The sequence below is a fragment of the Hemicordylus capensis genome, chromosome 2, assembly GCF_027244095.1.
Source record: "Hemicordylus capensis ecotype Gifberg chromosome 2, rHemCap1.1.pri, whole genome shotgun sequence".
In the NCBI taxonomy this organism is placed as follows: Eukaryota; Metazoa; Chordata; class Lepidosauria; order Squamata; family Cordylidae; genus Hemicordylus; species Hemicordylus capensis.
Window position 1 is genome coordinate 303,682,810 of NC_069658.1, and position 20,240 is coordinate 303,703,049.

Consider the following 20,240-nt stretch of genomic DNA (forward strand, 5'->3'; position numbering starts at 1 on the left):
TCATGGGATAAGGGGACAAGCACATGTGTGGATTGTGAACTGGTTGAAGGACAGGAAACAGGGTAGGGATAAATGGAGAATTTTCACAATGGAGGGAAGTAAGAAGTGGGGTCCCCCAGGGATCAAATTATCTAGAAGTAGGGATAAGCAGCGAGGTGGCCAAATTTGCAGATGATACTAAAATCTTTCAGGTAGTGAAATCCAAAACGGATTGTCAGGAGCTCCAAAAGGATCTCTCCAAATTGGGTGAGTGGGCAAAGAAATGGCAAATGTGGTTCAGTGTTGGCAAGTGTAAGGTGCTGCACATTGGGGTGAAAACCCCCAACTTCAAGTATACTCTGATGGGATCCGAGCTGCCGGTGACAGACCAGGAGAGGGGTCTTGGGGTCATGGTGCACAGCTCATTGAAAGTGTCGACTCAATGTGCAGTAACTGTGAAATAGGCCAATTCCATCCTAGGGATCATTAGGAAGGAGATTGAAAATAAAACTGCTAATATTATAATGCCCTTATAAAAAATTATGGTGTGGCCACACCTGGAGTACTGTGTACATTTATGGTCACCACATCGGAAAAAAGGACATTGTAGAACTGGAAAAGGTGCAGAAGAGGGCAACCAAGATGATTAGGGGCCTAGAGCACCTTTCTTATGAGGCAAGGCTACATCACCAGGGCTATTTAGTTTAGAAAAAAGATGACTGTGTGGAGACATGACAGAGGTCTATAAAGCATGGTGTGGAGAAAGTGGATAGAGAGAAATTCTTCTCCCTCTCACATAACATTAGAACCAGGGGTCATCCCATGAAATTGATTGCCAGGAAATTTATGACCAGCAAACGGATGTATTTTTTCACACAATGCTTAATCATCTTGGTGGAATTCTCTGCTACAAGATGTGATGACAGCCAACAACCTGGAAGGCTTTAAGAGGGGTTTGGACTTCATGGAGGAGAGGTCTATCAACAGCTACTAGTTGGAGGGCTATAGGCCACCTCCAGCCTCAAGGGCAGGGTGCCTCTGAGTACCAGTTGCAGGGGAGTAACAGCAAGAGAGAGGGCATGCCCTCAACTCCTGCCTGTGGCTTCCAGAGGCATCTGGTGGGCCACTGTGTGAAGCAGGATGCTGGACTAGATGGTCCTTGGGCCTGATCCAGCAGGGCTGTTCTTATGTTCTTAGAACTGGCTCCATGGTATACTGAGCAGCTACAGATGTTGAAGCAGCAAGGGAGAAGACAAGAATGTAAGTGGAGGAAGACACGACTTTAATCCGATAAGACATGGTATAAAGCCCATTTGAAGGCTTATTCTATAGCAATATGTTCAGCAACGAAGAAATTCTATTCTGCACATATTGCACCCTGAAGTTCATGTCCAGCAGAGATGTTCAGAGTTGTAAGGGGATTGACTCAGTTTCCTTCCTCTCTGAACTCAGATATGGATTTCTCATTCTCCTGCTGTGGTGCTTTTAACAACTTTTTTGCAGATTAAATCTCTTGCATTCGAACCAACTTGGACGCCATGGTTATGGTGGGGTCAATTGTAGTGGTGTGCAATAACTCCTGTGGCTCAATTCAAATGGATCAGTTTCTATTTGTGACTCCTGAGGATGTGGACAAGATCCTTGGAAGTGTTTGGCCTACCACTTGTCCTTTGGACACGTGCCCAAAATGGCTTAAAACATCTAGCAGGTACACTGTTAGAGATGGCCTCGTTGACATCATGAATGCCTTGCTGAGGGAGGGAAGGATGCCACCATGTTTGAAGGAAGCAATTGTGAGACTTTTGCTTAAGAAGCCTACCCTAAAGCCCTTGGTGATGGATAACTATAGGCTAGTCCCCAGCCTCCCTTGGGTGGGCAAGGTTATTGAGAGGATGGTGGCTGATCAACTCCAGGCAGTTTTGGAAGATACTGATTATCTAGATCCATTTCAAACTGGCTTTAGAGCGAGCTATGGGGTGGAGACAGCCTTGTTTGGCCTGATGGATGATCTCTACCAGGGAATGGACAGAGGGAGTTCAACTGTGTTGGTTCTTTTGAACCTTTCTGTGGCTTTTGTTACTATCTACCATGGTATCCTTCGGGATTGTCTGGGGGGGGGGTTGGGAATAGGTGGCACTGCTTTGCAGTGGTTCTATTCCTATCTTTCTGGTAGATTCCAGATGGTGTCACTCGGAGATAGCTGCTCTCTGAAACAAGAGCTATTTTACAGGATCCCTCAGGGCTCCACCTTATCTCTGAATTCTTTTTGACATCTACATGAAACCTCTGGGTGAGATCATCAGGAGATTTGGAGCAGGGTGTTATCAATATACCAATGACACCCAAATCTGTTTTTCTATGAGATCACCATCAGGAAATGGCATAACCCCCTTGGCTGGAGGTGCTCATGGTAAGTGGTCATACTTCAAGGGACATGATAAATCTTCCGGTTCTGGATGGGGTTGTACTCCCAGCAAAGGTATAGGTACATAGCTTGGGAGTATCTGGACCAAGGCCTCACTCTGGTTTCTCAGGTTGTGGCTATGGCGAGGAGCACTTTCTATCAACTTCGGTTCTATCAAATGCATCCATCAGAACTGTGGTGTACTCTCTGATATCCTCTACGCTTGACTTCTGCAATGCACTCTACATGGGGCTACCTTTGTATGTAGTTAGGAAACTTCAGTTGGTTCAAAAAGCAGCAGCTAGATTGGTCTCTGGGGTGTCTTGGAGAGACCATATTATGCCTATTTAAAAGCAATTGCATTGGCTACCAATAGGTTTCAGGGCAAATACAAAGTGCTAGTGATTACCTTTAAAGCCCTTAGGATCAGGTTACCTGGGATAGCGCCTTCTTATACATGTTCCCCATTGCACATTGAGATCATCCAGTGAGAGAGGTCCATCTCCATATGCTGCTGGCTCATTTGGTGGTGACTTGGGAGCGGGCCTTCTTGTAGTCGCTCCTAGGCTGTGGAATGCACTCCCTATAGACATTTGGGGTTTAACATCTTTGTCAGCCTTCGAAAGAGCCCTTAAGACACTTTTTTTTTCCAGCCAGGCTTTTAGTACTCTCTGAATGTGTCAAATTTTCAAATAGTTGTTTTTAACAGTTTGTTTTATTTTGTTTTTCTTGTGTGCATTTTTGTGAACCGCCTAGAGCCTTTGAAGTCGGGCAATATATAAATTTAATAAATAAATAAATAAATAAATAAATAGATAGATAGAATTCTATATTTATCAACACACTATGATCCTTGATTATCCTGATCTATCTCCTCTATACTTTTCATTATTTTAAAACCTTATCTGTATCTGCTTACTTTATATCATGATTTATTTGTTTGCCCTATGGGTTCACTCACTCCTTCAGTCTCAAACCCTTTCTGTTCCAGAGATGCACCAGTTATGTCCTCACAGAGATGTGGAACATATATTGGAGTCAAATTCACTATCCAATCAGTTTATCCCCAGAAATATTTTGGCAGAGCAGTGATTCAGCATTGCGTGCTAAAGGTAAAGGTAAAGGTAAAGAGTGCCATCAAGCCGACTTTGACTCCTGGTGCCCACAGAGCCCTGTGGTTTTCTCCACAGAGCCCTGTGGTTTTCTCCAGGAAGGGTATTTGCCGCCTCTCACTCACTATGAGATTATGCCTTTCAGCATCTTCCTATATCGCTGCTGCCCAATATAGGTCTTTCCCATAGTCTGGGAAACGTACCAGCAGGGATTTGAACCAACAACCTTCTGCTTGTTAGTCAAGCATTTCCCCGCTGCGCCATTTAAGGTGGTTTGTGCTAAAGGTACACGCTACTCACTAACAATTTACTTCCATTCAATTTGCCTGAGCAAAGAGGCAGTAGCCTCGCCTTTAGGGCCTTTCCCAGAAGTCTTTTGACAGGAGGCAACTATTGACTGGCTTCTTATTGTGGCAAGTTGTAGCTTAAGTCAAGTGTCCTTAAAGGGTGACTAATTTCTGGAACTAGTGGGTACAAACAAGCTCTGTAAAGTGTGTCATGCATGAGCAAACACCACCCAGTGCATTCAGAAGGGGGGGGGGTTAATTAGCCAACATGGATGGGAATGGGCATGCGCATTAACCATTTCTTGGGTGCACATCAATATCAAGATGCTGGCTCAGTCTGCAAGCTCAGCTGCCCTAGATTTGTTCAGCCCTACAGTGTTCAGTAGAGCCCCGAGTCATTACCAGCACCAGCTATTACAGCAATATAAACACAATCTGAATATGTTACCAGCAATAAAAGGTGCCCGGCTACTTCAGGAAGTTAGAGGGCAAGAGCAGTTCTTCATTTCTATTCAGCATCTAGCTGCAATATTGCTTTTCTTCTTGCATACTGATCTGGAAAAATGGATAAGAGTCATTTTGTTTGTTTGAGAGAGCTGTGGGTAGAGAATCAGAGATTAGAGACACACAGTATCATCCTGAATGCCTCCTGTAGGGCCAATTTAGAGCAGTCCCTCTATCGCTTATTCTGCACTGCACGGTCCATTCCAAAGCCACACATTCAAAGTATTTCCTGATGCCTCATTCCATGCATTCAAGACCCTCTCTTTGAAATTCCTCTGAGAGAAAACTGAAAGCCAGCCACATGCAAGCCAGATCGCATTGCCGCTTTTCATGCAAACAACAGTACACTGAAGCAAGTCCTTCAGGTGTTTCAAGGTAAAATGCAAAGCACAACCCATGGGCTCAAGGATGCTCATCCTAGTGGGGAAACCAAAGCCATCGTTCTTAAATTTGCCTTCCTTAGCACAACATAGAAGTCAGGAATGAATAGGTGGCTGACATGCATGCTTAAATTATAAGAGCCCCCCGCCGCCCCTTTCCCTAATATGCCACAGTTGTTTTTTTCAGAAGGCTGTTGTGTTCTATCCCAGGGATCCTCAACATTGGGGTCCCAGATGTTAGTGGACCTCAACTCCCATAATCCCGGATTATGGGAGTTGAAGTCCAATAACATCTGGGGACCCAATGTTGAGGATCCCTGGGATAGACTAAGGAGATTATGACCTGGTCAACATCTGAGCAAGTCATGGGGTATGTGGCCTCTGCACATGCATGGAGATCAGTAAAATGCCCCCTGCGCATACAGAGAGGCCCGAACCGGGCTGCCACTGGCCCAGGCTACTCAGGGGGAGGTCGGCAGGAGTAGGGGCAGGGGCATAGCAAGGTTGGAGTGGGCCCAGAGACAAGAGTTTAAAAGTGGCCCCCTCCCTCACTGAAGTAAAATTTATATATATATATGTGTGTGTGTGTGTGTCTGTCTGTCTGTCTGTCTGTGTGTCTGTGTGTGTATGTGTGTGTGTCTGTCTGTGTGTGTGTGTCTGTGTGTGTGTCTGTGTATAAATATAATATAATATATACCCCTATGTGCCCACAATAGAACATCGAATAGAAACATCATCCTAAATTATTTTTTTAAAGGTTTTGTAAATTGTGGACGATGCAAGTCATTTAATGGTCCTAGAGAAAGACATGCTGTTCTGGTAGCTCCAGGTCTTAACACTCCCATCAGTTTTGGAGGATGAATACAACTGAAGGAAGCCCAGGCGGGTGCGCGGCTGGGGGAGTCAGTCATGTGACTTGCCTCTGGGGGGACCCCAAGGCGGTGGACCCCCAGACAACTGTCTCCCCTTGCCCTATTATAGTTACACCCCTGAGTGGGGGAGAGCTGCTGCCACCCTCCATGGCTGCCGCAGGTGTGGCTCGTACTTGTGAGTACAAATTTATTCCCTTCCGCCCCCATACCTCGGAAAGCCCCCACCCCACCTCTGCCTGTACAGGTACAGGTAACCAGTATAGCTCCAAGTCGGCTTGGTTCAAATGGCCCGGTTCAGCTCAAACTCCAGTTTTACCCCAGACCTGTCAAGCCGAGCTTGCTCACACATCTCTATTCTAGACTGCATATGTATTTGCTTGCTCTCGATGTTCTGTGTTAAAAAGCTCGGCAGAGGTCAAAAGTTTACAGCTTCTATTCTACAGTTGGTTTGGGAGGGGAAAGAGGGTTTTTTAACTGATTAATCTTTTGCAAGGGTGGGGGGAGAAAGGGTAGGATTTGATTGGGATCATTTTAAAATAATGGAAGGAACTTGAGTTGTCCTGATTGGTTTGTTTAGAAAAATTTGGAGTGGGGAAAGAGAGAGAACAAGAGGCTTACCTGCAGCAAAGAGTGAGTTCAAGTTAGTTCAAGTTGAAGTTGGAGTCTTCGAGAACTAGGAGAGAAGAGCTGAGAAGCGCTGTGGAAATTAAGAGCTGAGAAATCACTGAGAGAGTTAAGCTGAAAACTCTCTTGAGATCTGAATCACCCTTAAAGCAGTTGAAGCAACAGTCTGGAACTGAACCTCCAGAAGGGGACAGGTTCATGAGTGGATTTGTAACTGGTTAAAGGACAGGAAACAGAGGGTAGGAATAAATTGACAGTTTTCAGAAGGGAGGGAAGTAAGAAGTGGGGTCCCCCAGGAATCTGTATTGGACCAGTGCTCTATAACTTGTTCATAGGTAATCTAGAAGCGGGGATAACTTAGAGAAGTGGCCAAATTTGCAGATGACACTAAAATATTTAGGGCAGAAAAATCAAAAGCAGATTGTGAGGAGTTCCAAAAGGATCTTTCCAAACTGGGTGAGTGGGCAACAGAATGGCAAATACAGTTCAATGAAAGCAAGTGTAAAGTGCATATGGGGCGGGGGGGGACTTTATATATATACTGATGCCAGTGACTCACCAGAAGAGATATTTTGGTGTGTGGTGGACCGCTTGTTGAAAGAGTCGACTCATTGCCCAGCAGCTGTGAAAAAGGCAAATTCCATGCTAGGGATCATTAGAGAGGGGCTGGGAATAAAAATACTAATATTGTGATGCCCTTATTGAAATCTATGGTGCGGCCACATTTGGAGTACTACATGCAATTCGTCACCATATCTTAAGGAGGACATTGTAGAACTGGAAAAGGTGCAGAAGAGGGCAGTTGGGGGCCTGGAGCACCTTCCTTATGAGGCAAGCCTACAGCATCAGTTGCTTCTTATTTTGGAAAAGAGGCAGCTACGGGGGGACATGATAGAGGTGTATAAAATTATGCATGGAGTAGAGAGAGTGGACAGAGAGAAATTTTTCTCCCTCTCTCACAACACTAGAACCAGGGCTCATCCCATGAAATAAATGGAAGGTCGGGATATTTAGGACCAACAAGAAGAAGTACTTTTTCACACAGTACCCAATTAATCTATGGAATTCTCTGCCATGGGATGTGGTGATAGGCATTAGTTTGGATAGCTTTAAGAGGGGCTTGGACAAATCCATGGAGGACAGGTCTATCAACGGCTACTAGTCGGAGGGCTATAGGCCACCTCCAGCCACAGAGGCAAAATGCCTCTCAGTACCAGCTGCAGGGGCGCAACAGCAGGAGAGAGGACCTGCTCTTGCCTGTGGGCTTCTCAGAGGTATCTGATGGGCCACTGTGCAAAACAGGATGCTGGACTAGATAGGCCTTTAGCTTGAACCAGCAGGGCTGTTCTTGTGTTCTCCGGTACTGGAAAGCATGAGCCTTTCCCTTGCTGAAGATGAGCAAGAGAAAAAGCCCTAGCTCACTGCAGAAGCTGATTAGAGGTGATCAGGGGTGGAGCCACCACTGAGCAAACAGGTTCAAAGTACCAACAACGCCCCCTGCGTCTGACGTCAGACACAAAAACATCTGGCACGAGATGCTAAAAGGCAGGGAGAGCTGCTCTGGCTATGCTGCAAATGCAGTGCTGGCCGGGGATTTGGCCGAGGCTGCACAGCCCTGTTTGCAAACAAAGCAATGCCCCCTGCATCTGATGTCAAACGCAGGAAGTGTGGCTTAAGTCTGCCATCAGATGCAGGGGATGGGGCTAGGGGACCGCAGTGGTGGGCTGGACCCAGGCCTCGGCTGGCCTCCCTCTGCCCCTGGAGGTGATTAAAAGAAAACTCCTGGTTAAGGCACAGTATTCGGTGCAGGTTAGATTGGATGCATTTTTCTCCTATTTTGTTTCTTCCTTTAGGCTCATATGGCTGTTGTTTCTTTGTACTAAATTTTCCAAAAGAACTACTGTTTTGAATTGAACTCAAATTGAATTTGAGTAAAATATCTTTTTGAATTTAACAAACTGTAGCCTCTGTCTGTTTTCCCCACCCCACTCTTAGAAGCCTTACCACCCAACCTAACTTTGATTGAAATAGAGGTTTGGAAGGCTGTTTCAGTAGACACAGCCAGTTAAAAATATATAAAAGTCTACTTGGTGGCAGCAGTGAAGCTTAACATCATGGAACTGGTTGAGAGCGGGCCGTGACAGTGCTCAATACCAGAGTTCACATTTTTCTGCACTTGCACAGATTAACAAAATATACTCAGCCCTGATATAAATCAGCTAGCATCATGTCAGTGTTTTTGCCACTGCCTCTAAATAGCCCACCATTTCCAACTTCTGAAGATGTATGCATTTCCCCCAGTCCTTCTTTCTACATTTTTCCCCCTTTTTAACAAAAACTAGTAAAAGAACAATAATCAGTAAAATGTCACTGAGGCTTCCTATTCAGGGTCGGTGATGATAGTTGATTATCCCAGAATTCCCATCATGTTTGCTGCTTAGTGACAATGGTGGGTTAAATGTTTTTCTGGAACTTTTCATGCTGCACCAATACTCTGTACCAGTCCATTCCTGCCTACTCTGACACCAGTTCTGGACATAACCTCCTGCTCCTGGTTGAGAACTTTAGTGCTAAGCAGGAAGGGCAGGATGTGTGTCCTGAGCAATGGCATAGTTGTCAATTCAGAAGTGCAGGCAGACACTCTCCATTACAGCCCCCATTGCCACACCGACCCGAAGCCACACCCTCTACCAGGGGCGTAGCTAGGGAAGAGGGGGCCCATGTTCATTCCTCTCTTTAGTGGCCCCCCAGAGTGAGAAAGATAATGAAGAAAATACGGAGGGCTGGAGCTGGAGGGCCCACAGGAGCTGAGGGCCCGTGTTCTTTGAACCCTTTCACTCAATTATAGCTACGCCCCTGCCCTCTACTTAGAAAGATGCAATAATGGTAGGTGGCGGGGGCGGGGGGGAGGTTCTGTTTCAGTTAGTCAAGGGTAGTCTCCTAACCCTACAGGGCTTGAATGAGCCTCATGTGGTTATTCGCCCAGCAGAGCAGTCTGGATCATCAACCACAAAAGGTGGAAGATGATCTCCTTGTAACAGAAGACAAGAAGAATGGTGGTGAGATCAGCTGTAGTTTAATATTCAGTTGTGTAACTAACTGTTGGAATAGCGAGAGCAGCACATGATTTTCATTTAGAAAGCAAAGGGCTTTGTGTCCCTGCTGAGATTCTGTTGAGACCTTGGAGGGAAGAGTACCCGGACACAGCCCCTGTAGCACTACACCCCTGGTCCTGGGAAGAGGTCGGTGCATCTTTCCCTGTGCAGATACTAGAAGCTGGCTAGAGCGGTTGCAGAAATCCACATTGGTCCCCTTCTGTGCTTTGAGCAGGCAAGGGGCTGATCCGAGCCAAGGCCCAAGTTCACTGGCAGCATGGTGTTTGTATGGGCCCTGGTAGAGCACCCCATCTCCTTTTGGATTGTTGTGGGAAAGCACCCTCTATTGCAATCTCTAAGCCCAGGTGGACTCTTATTCTTTAAAAACCTCTAACCCAGTCCTTTCAGCTGAGCAACTTATTTTATTACTCTAGGGACAAATGAATCCACTGCTATGAAAAGGTCTTTGACACCCAGATCCAAGGGAACCCAGCTGAGGCTACAAAAGCAGAGATTTATCTGCACAATGTTTAGAGGAAGCCATGTTTTGATGAGCTAATGGCACCTGTCTGGCTTGCCCTCCATGTGTGGGCTTACCATGTGCACTGAGCATTGATTTAACTAGATTCTGCTGCTCTTGACCTCTACAAGTAAAAACAAAACCTTCACATTTAAGAGGGAAACAAGGTGCAGAGTTTGGTAATATGCAGAAAGAGAGAGCCGCACATCCTTAATTTTGGGATGAGTGGTGGGAGAAGCTACTCTTTTGGCAGCAGGGGTTGACTACTACATTATAGTTATGACTTTTGCCATCAGCCGATTGAGATAAAGCTAATATCACACTATAATCCACTGAAGCCTCTAACAGGCTTAGGAATAACAGGGGTTTACAGCCTCATTAACGTTCAGCACTTGCCATCAGAAGAAAAGTGCAATCAGGGAAGTTCTTCATAAAAGAAAATGATGTGCCACATGACTGCTGCCTCTTAGCAAGAGTGTGGGGGTTCTGTGCAGCAGGAGGAAACTTGCACTTCTAAATCCCGCCCATGCAACAGAGAGCACCGATGCTTCCCTGTGGCTTCTCCTAAGTGCATTACTGCTAGGGGAGCTATGGGGCTGAGGGCTGCTTAGAGGCCTCCAACACATCATAGCCTCACAATGTTAGGCATGTTTACTCAGAAGTAAGTGTCACCAAGTGCAACAAAGACTGTCTGGTCAATGTGTGTCGCATTGCAGCCCAAGTGAGATTTTGCTAACCTTTATGGAAGCCCTGTTTGCTCCACTCAACACTACTGCCAGAAAGAGATACTCCTGTGTTGTTGCTCTAGTGAACATCAGGGAGAGAGAGTTGGAACAGACGGGCTGCTTTGAGCTGCAGTCTACTGAGATTTGGCTCACACATGCATAGCCACCAACTTGGTCAACAAAGCACCAAAGTGACTCACAGAGAGAAACTAGTGGACATTTCCTCCACAGACAGAGGCCCAACTGGCCATGTTCACCCCAGACTGTGATGGAGACCCTCCATTCTGAACACTTAAAACACTGTTCAGATGCCAACAGAGTGGGTGTATTCATAGGCCAACCATTCCCTTAGAGACAGTTGCAAGCTAATGAGAGCACTGGTGATTTCAAGGCAAATGCTGAGTCAAAATGCTGACCTGAGCCATTTTTGGATGGGCAGTATATAAATCAAATCAAATCAATCAATCAGTGCCAAAGCTTTAACAAAAGCTGTCTATAATTTTAGAAGTCTTCATCAAGATTCTTATGCAATCCACGTTAAGACCTCCTCCTTGGACATGCTCTGTGCTTCTGAGAAGGCTTAATTAGATATAGCCACACTCAAGGCATCATGGTCCATTTGTCTTGTAAGGATGACAGAGCCACCAGTTTAAATGCGAGTTGCCTGGCTTAAAGCGCCCGTGGATTGCACTGTTCAGATGATGGGCTGCTAGATACAATCAGCCTTTTAAAAGGTTTGGTCAGAATATCTGGGTTCTTTCCTAGCTCTTTCAGTGAATTGGTGCATAACCTAGAAGTAATGGGTATTTAGCTGTAGTTCAACCATCACCTAGCATTTGCAGGACGTTTCCAGCAAAGCGACTGCCTGCCTGTTATTAGGAAAAAGCAAGTTGCCGAATGTAAAAAGACTGGAATGGAAAGAGCAATCAGTCCTATGGCCATTATCCCAGCTGGCAGTTCGTGGTCAATCACCTGTAGAAATGGAGGCAAGAGGCCGGCACTAACCTAGATGGTGCTACATTTGCACACCAGCCATCAGCTTGGTTATTTTTCTCTACATTGCTTTTGTTTCATTCTTCCACACGGCCATAAAGCACACAAAAAGGTACAGTTTTTGAAGTCTCAGAACAAGCTTCCCTTTAAAGGCAACTGTAGAACACATTTTAAAAAGGTGATGGAATATAGTCTCTCAAAAAAACTGACTTCATGGTTATGGACAGCCTGGACCAGGGGAAAGAACATGTTTGTTCCTTGCCCATCAGTAGCTTCAGGTTCAACGTTTAACTATTCTACCCTCTTACTATGCTATGTCTAGAAGGACTGTGCTTTATTGAGTGTAGTGATCTCAGAAGGTTTGACGGAGTTGACAAAGCTGTAACTGAGGCTGCAATCTGATACACAGTTACCTGGAACCACTGAGCATAATAAGGGTTACTTCTGAGTAAACATGCAAAGCAAAGTATTGTGCTATCATACTATTAAACTTCTTTGAGTAGGGAAAAGTTTAACAAAACCTCTGTCAAAATGGGAATAAACAAACAAACATCGGAAAAGCTTTGAGGGAACCTAATCTTTGTTGGGTCATGTATCTCTCAACCAAGGAGATAATATGCAAATAGGCCCTACTGGATTTATTTACATCAAGGGGTCATCCTGTGAAACTGACTGTCAGGAAATTTAGGACAGAAAAAAGGAAGTATTTTCCCCACAGAGCATATATTTAATCTATGGACTCCTCTGCCACAGGATGTGCTGATGACCACCATCTAGGATACCTTTAAAAGGGGCTTAGACAAATCCATGTCTTGAGTCTATGAACAGCTACTAGTCATGGTGGCTACTATAGGCCAGTTCTACATTTAGAGGCAGGGTGGAGGGGAGCAACTGTAGGGGAGAAGTCATTGGTTTATATAATTTATATACCACCCATCCCAGAATGGTTCAGGGTGATGGTTATCACAAAAAAATTAAAATAATATAACATTTAACTTTTTTTTACATAAACATAAGTTAAAATTAACATAAATCTCAATTTAAAAAACCATTTTAAACCAATGAAATACTATTTAAAAAAACAAAAACAAAACAAAAAACAAAACCAAAAACACCAGGCTGAAAAGATGTTTCTTTAGTTCTCTTGAAGGCTTCCATAGACTGTATGCCTCATACTCACAGGGAGCATGTTCCACAACCTAGGGGCGACACCTGAGAAAGCCCGATCCCAGGTTCCTCCCAGATGAATGGGTGGCACTTAAAGGCTGATATCTCCTGATTATCTTAATGAGCTGGCAATGGGGATCTTGTAGGGCCTTCATCTCCTGCTTGTAGGCTTTTCAGAGACAGCTGTAGGCCACTGTGGGCAACAGGATGCTAGACTAGATAGGCAATGGGCCTGATCCAGCAAGGGTTTTATGATTTTAATTATTGGAGCACACTGCTTTTGTATGTATTAAATTATTAAATTAGCATGTATGAAATTCACATTTTAAAATCAATATTTATTTATTTTTAACACTTTCTTAACACACCTGATTTAAATAAAAATGCAGTTTAAAAGGAAATAGATTTTGTATCAGCTCTGGAATTGTGCTGCATTGGGTTCTTTTCAAAAAATATGAATATGATGAATATTTATATACTGCTTTTCAACAAAAGTTCTCAAAGCGGTTTATAAAAATGAAGCAAGGCAAAGCCAAGTAAAAAAACACAAACAAACAAACAAACAAACAAGGCTACCCTGTCTCCAAAGGGCTCACAATCTAAAAAAAGAAACATAAAATAGACACCAGCAACAGCCATTGGAGGGATGCTGTGCTGGGGATGGATGGGGCCGTTGCTCTCCCCCTGCTAAATAAAGAGAATCGCCACTTTTAAAAGGTGCCTCTTTGCTCAGTTAACAAGGGAGGAGCCCCCAACTTACGAATGGGTTGTGTTCCAAAACTTCATTTGTAAGTTGGATGTTCATGACTTGGAATGCATATAGTCCCCAAGAGTGACAACTTGTTTTTATATGCAGGTTGATGTTTGTAAGTTGGGGACTTCCTTAATGTAATAGATTCTAGAGCTTTCAGCTTTGTTTGCTTGTATCAATGGTGGTGTGATTCAATGGATGGCGTCTTGCATTTTCACTCGAAGACCTGGAACTGAATGCCAGTTCAGCTGTAGGTTCACTAAGGTGACATGAGGCTGAACTACACATTCCCAGGACTGGAAATACAGAGCTCTGCCAAACCTTAAAAAGCATCGAAGAGGGATGCACGACTTGGTGGGGAGAAGTGGCATGTGAGGAGGTTGCTTCCCCTTCCTTCACTTGCGTCTTCCCTCTGCACTCCCCCCCCACAGCCAGGACTCCTAAATGCATGTTTGCTGTAGCTGGATGGAAGAGGGAAAGGTGGTGGCAAGAAAAGGGCTAAGCACCCCCTCCTGCCACCAGCTACTTCCCTCCAAATCGCACCCCTTCCCCATCGCTGTTTAGGTCTTGGGGGTTTCCAAACCTTGGACTCTGCCAAACATCTAGTTTGGCCTCAAGAGATTATCACTCAGCCTCCCTGCAAAATGTGGCTGCCTACTTACCTCACTGGGTGTTGTCAGCCTGTATATAAGATGATAGTATATTCTGTCTGCCCTCAACCTGGAGGAGAGGGCAGGCTTTTATTCTAAATCAGGGATTCTCAGCGTTGGGTCCCCAGATGTTATTGGACTTCACCTCCCATAATCCCCAACCAAAGGCCACTGGGGCTGGGGATTCTGGGAGTTGAAGTCCAATAACATCTGGGGACCCAATGTTGAGAATCCCTGTTCTAAATAATAATTGAAAAAGTATGTCTTGGTTCCCAAGAGCTCATCAGCTTAACTCTTGCACAGGACTGAAGACATCAGGGCATTTGTTACCTTCCTCATCCCTAACTCCATTTTTGACTAGAGAGAATTCTCCAACAGCCAACATTTCTCCTGGGCTGCCTGCACAATCTGCCTATGCACTATCTTCCTGCTTGGGGAGGGGAAACCCCTCTCGTCAATGCAACCTCCTGTATATCTGGGAGCATAAACTATCAGTGATGTGCTGGACAGTGCTCAAAGTAATCAAAACCAGAGGGCTGTTCTCTGTCACCACAGCAAACTTACCATTTAACAATAGCTGATACAATACATTTTCCATGAGTTTCAGTGAACCTGGTAACAACTGATTATTGAAGAGGCCCTTTTGAAGCAATTCTCTTGAGGATATGGCTTGTAGTGTCTAACCCACCCACCCCACTGTCATTTTTATTATAACTCATGAAGCTCCTGGGAGCTGCCTCTTTCAGAAAAGGCAAAGCCAATTTAATATAAATATAAAACTACAAAAGCCAATAATCCTCACTAGATCCAGGACTGGGTGCCTGGAGATGGTCAGAGCTGTGCTATGTAAAAAAAACCCACCACCACCACCACCACCACCATATATATCAGCTAGGGAGGTCATTAACAGTTTTCTTTATGTAAAATTTCCTTGTCGAATCATATCATTCAACTCAGTTTCTATCCAACATCGTCTGGCAAATCTATTACTCTCATGCCATCAAACTGCATTCCTCAACACCCTCTGTATATTTCAGACTAGGAGCAAAGTTCATTAATTTTCCTTCCCAGACACTCCCAATTTGCTATACATTTAAAGGGACTCTTATTGCAATATCAAAAGGGGGGAAAGGTATCATGGAACTCAAATTTCACAATCGTAGGGCAATAGCAGCTACAACCCCCCTTCCCTGTTCTGATCTATCTTGCTTTAGGAAAGACATTTAGGCAGCTGCAAGGGTCAAAGGCATCTCATTAATGCCAGGCGTCCTCTATTCCAATAAGACTCTGACAAGATGTCTCCTTCAGCTTACAGGACAATGTGATTACATAACAGTGCTTATCACTATATAAGGAAGGCTTTGCAAAAGCTATTCATCTTCCTTGTACAATATCTTGGGGAAAAAGGCCTTATCGAGCACCTTGGAGATATTAGCTCCTTCTCAATTTATTGAAGTTATTTCACTGCTACGGAAGAGCAGAGATTGGCAGACAAGCGGAATAGTGAGGCCCCAATTGTCAGAGCTGAAGGGGGCTGGGAGAAAGTATTTGTCAGCAGTAACTGCCTGAAAGCATACATTGCTTTCCTTAAGTGGATTGCCTGGGTCGAGCCAGCAAAAATATGAAGGCCCGCATTCCACATATGGAGTGGACAAGTTTCTTGGAGACAGGGATATCATTCTCGTATATGCATTGCTTCTAGACCCAGAGGGTTGGAGACTTGACATGAATGGCAGGGAACGCAGACTCTGTACTCTCTGCAGGCTATGCTTGTTTTAAGAATTTCAATAAGTTCTGCCAGAGAGAGGATGGTATCCTAAGTAGCACTTGCACAGCTCACGGAAGTTGCTGCCATGTAGTTTCCAGCAATTTCCCCCTCTCATCCCCCATGACATTCCCAATGACTTCCAACCCACAAGGGCACTTGAGAAACTGCCTTAGGGAGGCGGCGGCAGGAAAGATTGCTTGTGCAAGTGCCATTGTGCTCACACTCCTTAGAATACAGCCCACTATTACTGAATAGGAAGTCTGACCTTTAATAGGCCTCTTCATATACCTGTGAATGTCACAAATTTTGTTCTTGAAAGGACAGAATGATCAGATGTAGAGGCAAGATAGAAATAGGGTTGTATCACCATGTTAGCAATAGTGCATCTTAAAAACAAATGTCAGTTTCTTTCTGGTCCTAGGAATCCTGTTTGCCTGTGAAAGCAGATTAAGCTAACCACTTTGTTCTATGTGTATGAACATTTCACGTGTGCTTTTGAACAAATTTTGCACATTGCACATCTAGCAATGCACCTAGTCACCAGTGCACTTGGAAATTTTTAAGAGTGGATGAGGAAGCAGGAAAGCCTCGGAGGATTCAGGTACTCTGATTTATGGACAAACTACATGCTACAGCCAACATGTGTATAGCTAAGGACCTATTTTTCCGGTCTGAAAAGCCACTTCAGGAGGGGGTGCTTGAAAAACAGTAGGGGGAGACGCTTTCCCTGTCTGTTCCTTTGCTTCCAGTTGAGTCCCCAAGTAGCTTTTCCCCTGAATAGTTTTAAATTCTGAACTCAATGGGAGGAAGACAACTTTGGAGAGCGGAAATTTAGAGCTGAGAAACAGCAGGCCACTTTTCTCCTCTTGAAGAAAAGCTATTAAACAAGTAAAAGAGGGCTGTTGGACCACAGTTACATGTGTGAGGCATATACTTTAGCCTTTAATCATCACAGCATTTTTACTTGCCTACTATTATGTGTGGTAAAATGATGGCAACGTATCATGGATTAAGTACCAATTGTTGTTACTTGATCCATGCATTCAACTCATTCAAATGCTCAGTGTCACATTTGAAGAGTGCTTGCTCAGAATGGCCAGCCCCTGGCTTTAATCTAGTAAAGAAAAAAAGTCACTTTGTCTACAAGCCATTCTTTACTTCCTGTAGAGTCAAGGATGTGATAGGGAGCGTCTGGAGACACTTGAGCATTATATCTTGACCAGAGAAGGGAAGAGAGCAGTTGAATTAAATAAAAATGAAGGTAACAGTCAAAGACGAGAGATCACTACACTCAACTTTTCCAAACCAGAATACAAGTTGCATCTCACAAGAGTGAAATTAAATAGAAAAGGGATGCTTATATAAAGAGAAAGCAAAGGCTCCCAAAGCTTACTTGTTCTCATGGTCCAGCTGATGGCACTAGGGAAGGGCTAAGAAATCACCAAGGCATCCAGTACCATAGAGCAGCAATAACTGAATCATTTTAAACAATCAAGTGAACACACAGGGCTGCAGACTCTAGCCAGGTTGCATGGTGCCAGTTGCCTACATCACTCACTGCTGGGATGCAATAATAAAAAAAAACCCCTCTCACTGACATGGAGAGATACAAGGCTAATAATGGCCCATTATATATAATGAAAATTCAAGTCTGTTATCTGTGCCTGTCGTCTGTACTCTGCACAGGTACAGCAGAACAGGGGTGAATACCTAGATAATGAGTTTACTGAGGGAATGCTAGCTTGATTCACTTCCATTTGCAAAGACCTTTATTTTCAATGCAGTGACACCGATTGCATGATAAGATCCTTGCTCACAGAGAAAACATGTTAGCTCAAGGAATCTACAGAAGTATTGCTCTACCTGAGCGCAGATTAAGACAGCCAACAGCTCAGACTCAACGAACAAGACCTAACCATCTTCCCAGAAATCATGAATTGACTCCCTTTGACTGAAGTATGTCAGAAAGACCATGTTTCCTGAATTCGCAGTGGTTCCTGCCCCATTTAGGCACATACGAATACAATGAATATTTATATACCACTTTTCAACAAGAGTTCTATATATCTATATAAATAAATAGATTTATTTGCTAAATGATTTAGTGAGCTCTGGACACACTGTTTGCATCATAGAAACAGCTGTTACAGTCCTATTATTATTTATTATTATTATTTATTACATTTATAAACCGCCCCATCCAGAGGCTCTGGGCGGTGTGCAACAACTTTTAAAAAGACATAAAACCCACAATTAAAACAATGCTGAAAACAATATTAAAAAAATTCAAAAATGATTAAAACTATGTAAAACCAATTAAAATACATTTAAAAACAACAACACTTTACAAGCCTTGGAAGGCGAGGTCAAATAAAGTGTTTTTTAGGTCTCTCTTAAAGGCCGACAGTGAGCCTAAACTGCGGATATCTGTCGAGAGTGCATCCCATAGACCAGGAGCAGCTACAGAAAAGGCCCGGTTCTGAGTCGCCACCAGACGTACTGGTGGTAACTGGAGACAGACCTCTCCAGATGACCTCAACATGTGATGGGGATCATACAGAAGAAGGCGCTCTCTAAGGTAACCCGGACCCAAGCTATTCAGAGTTTTAAAGGTAATAACCAGCACTTTGTATTTCACCCAGAAACATATCAGCAGCCAGTGCAGCTGTTTTAAGACAGGCATAATATGGTCTCTCTGGGTTACCCCAGAGACTAATCTGGCTGCTGCATTTTGACTTAACTGAAGTCTTCGATCTACGTACAAAGGCAGCCCCACATAGAGTGCATTGCAGTAGTCGAGCCTGGAGGTTACCAGCTGATGCACCAGTTTTGAGATCGTTCTTTTCAAGGAATGGATGCAGCTGTCGAATTGGCCGAAGCTGATAGAAAGCGCTCCTGGCCATAGCCTCCACCTGAGATACCATGGTGAGGTCTGGATCCAAGAGCACTCCCAAGCTGCGTACCTGTTCCTTCTGGGGGAGTGTAACCCCATCCAGCACAGGAAGATCTAACTCATCTCTTAAATTCCAAAACCCACAATGAGCACCTCTGTCTTGCTTGGATTCAGCTTCAATTTGTTATCCTTCATCCAGCCCATTACTGCCTTTAGGCAGGCATTTAGGGAGTGAATGCCATTTCCTGATGATGAAAATGATGATGATAAGGAGAAATAGATTTGGGTGTCATCAGCATACGAATAACACCCTGCACCAAATCTCCTGATGACCTCACCCAGCGGTTTCATGTAAATATTAAAAAGCATTGGTGACAAAATGGAGCCCTGAGGGACTCCATATAATAGCTCCCGTTTTAAAGAGGATCTGTCACCAAGCTCCACCATCTGGAATCTGACTGAGAGATAGGAGCGGAACCATTGCACAGCAGTGCCTCCTGTCCCCAGTTCCCCCAGGTGATCCAGAAGGATACCATGGTCTATGGTATTGAACACCGCTGAGAGATTCAAAAGACCCAACAGAGTCACACTCCCTCTGTTGATTCCCCGGTAAAGGTCATCCATCAGGCCGACCAGGGCAGACTCAACCCCATATCCCGTTCTAAAGCCAGTTTGAAATGGGCCTAGATAATCCGTTTCCTCCAATACCGCCTGGAGCTGGTTAGCCACCACTCTCTCAATCACCTTACCCAACCATGGGAGATTGGAGACCGGCCTATAACTGTCCATCACTGAGGGATCTAGGGAAGGCTTCTTAAGAAGTGGTCTAATAATTTCCTCCTTCAAACAAGGAGGCATCCTACCCCGCCTCAGCGACGAGTTAATGATATTAACTAAGCCATCCCCAACAATCTCCCTGCTAAATAAAAGCAGCCAAGTCGGGCAAGGATCCAGAGAACAAGTGGTAGGCCACACCACTCCAAGCAGCTTGTCCACGTCATCAGGCATCACCTGAAACTGATCCAGTCTAATACTGCAAGAGGGATTGCTGGACACCACCTTAATAGACTCTGCAGAAACAGTGGAGTCCAAGTTGGCCCGAATACTGGAGATTCTGTCTGCAAAGAACCCATTAAAAGCATCACAGCAGAACAAAGTCCCCAGGGATTGGTTTGAGTTGGAATGAGCCTGAATCAAACTCCTCACAACCCGGGACAGCTCTGCCGGACGCAAACCCGCAGAAGCGATGTGCGTAGACCAGAATTTTTTTTGCCACACACACTGCCTCCGCATAAACCTTCAAAAGGGCTCTATGCTGTGTCCTGTCACATTCAAGCCGAGTTCTCTTCCACTTGCGCTCCAGTCGCCTACCATGCTGCTTCAGACCCTGTAACTCCTCTGCATACCAAGGGGCCATTTTTAAAGTAGATCGGAAGGGATGCTTAGGAGCGATCGTGTCTACTGCCCTGGTGAGTTCCCTATTCCAGGTTCCCACCACGGCATTGACGGAATCGCT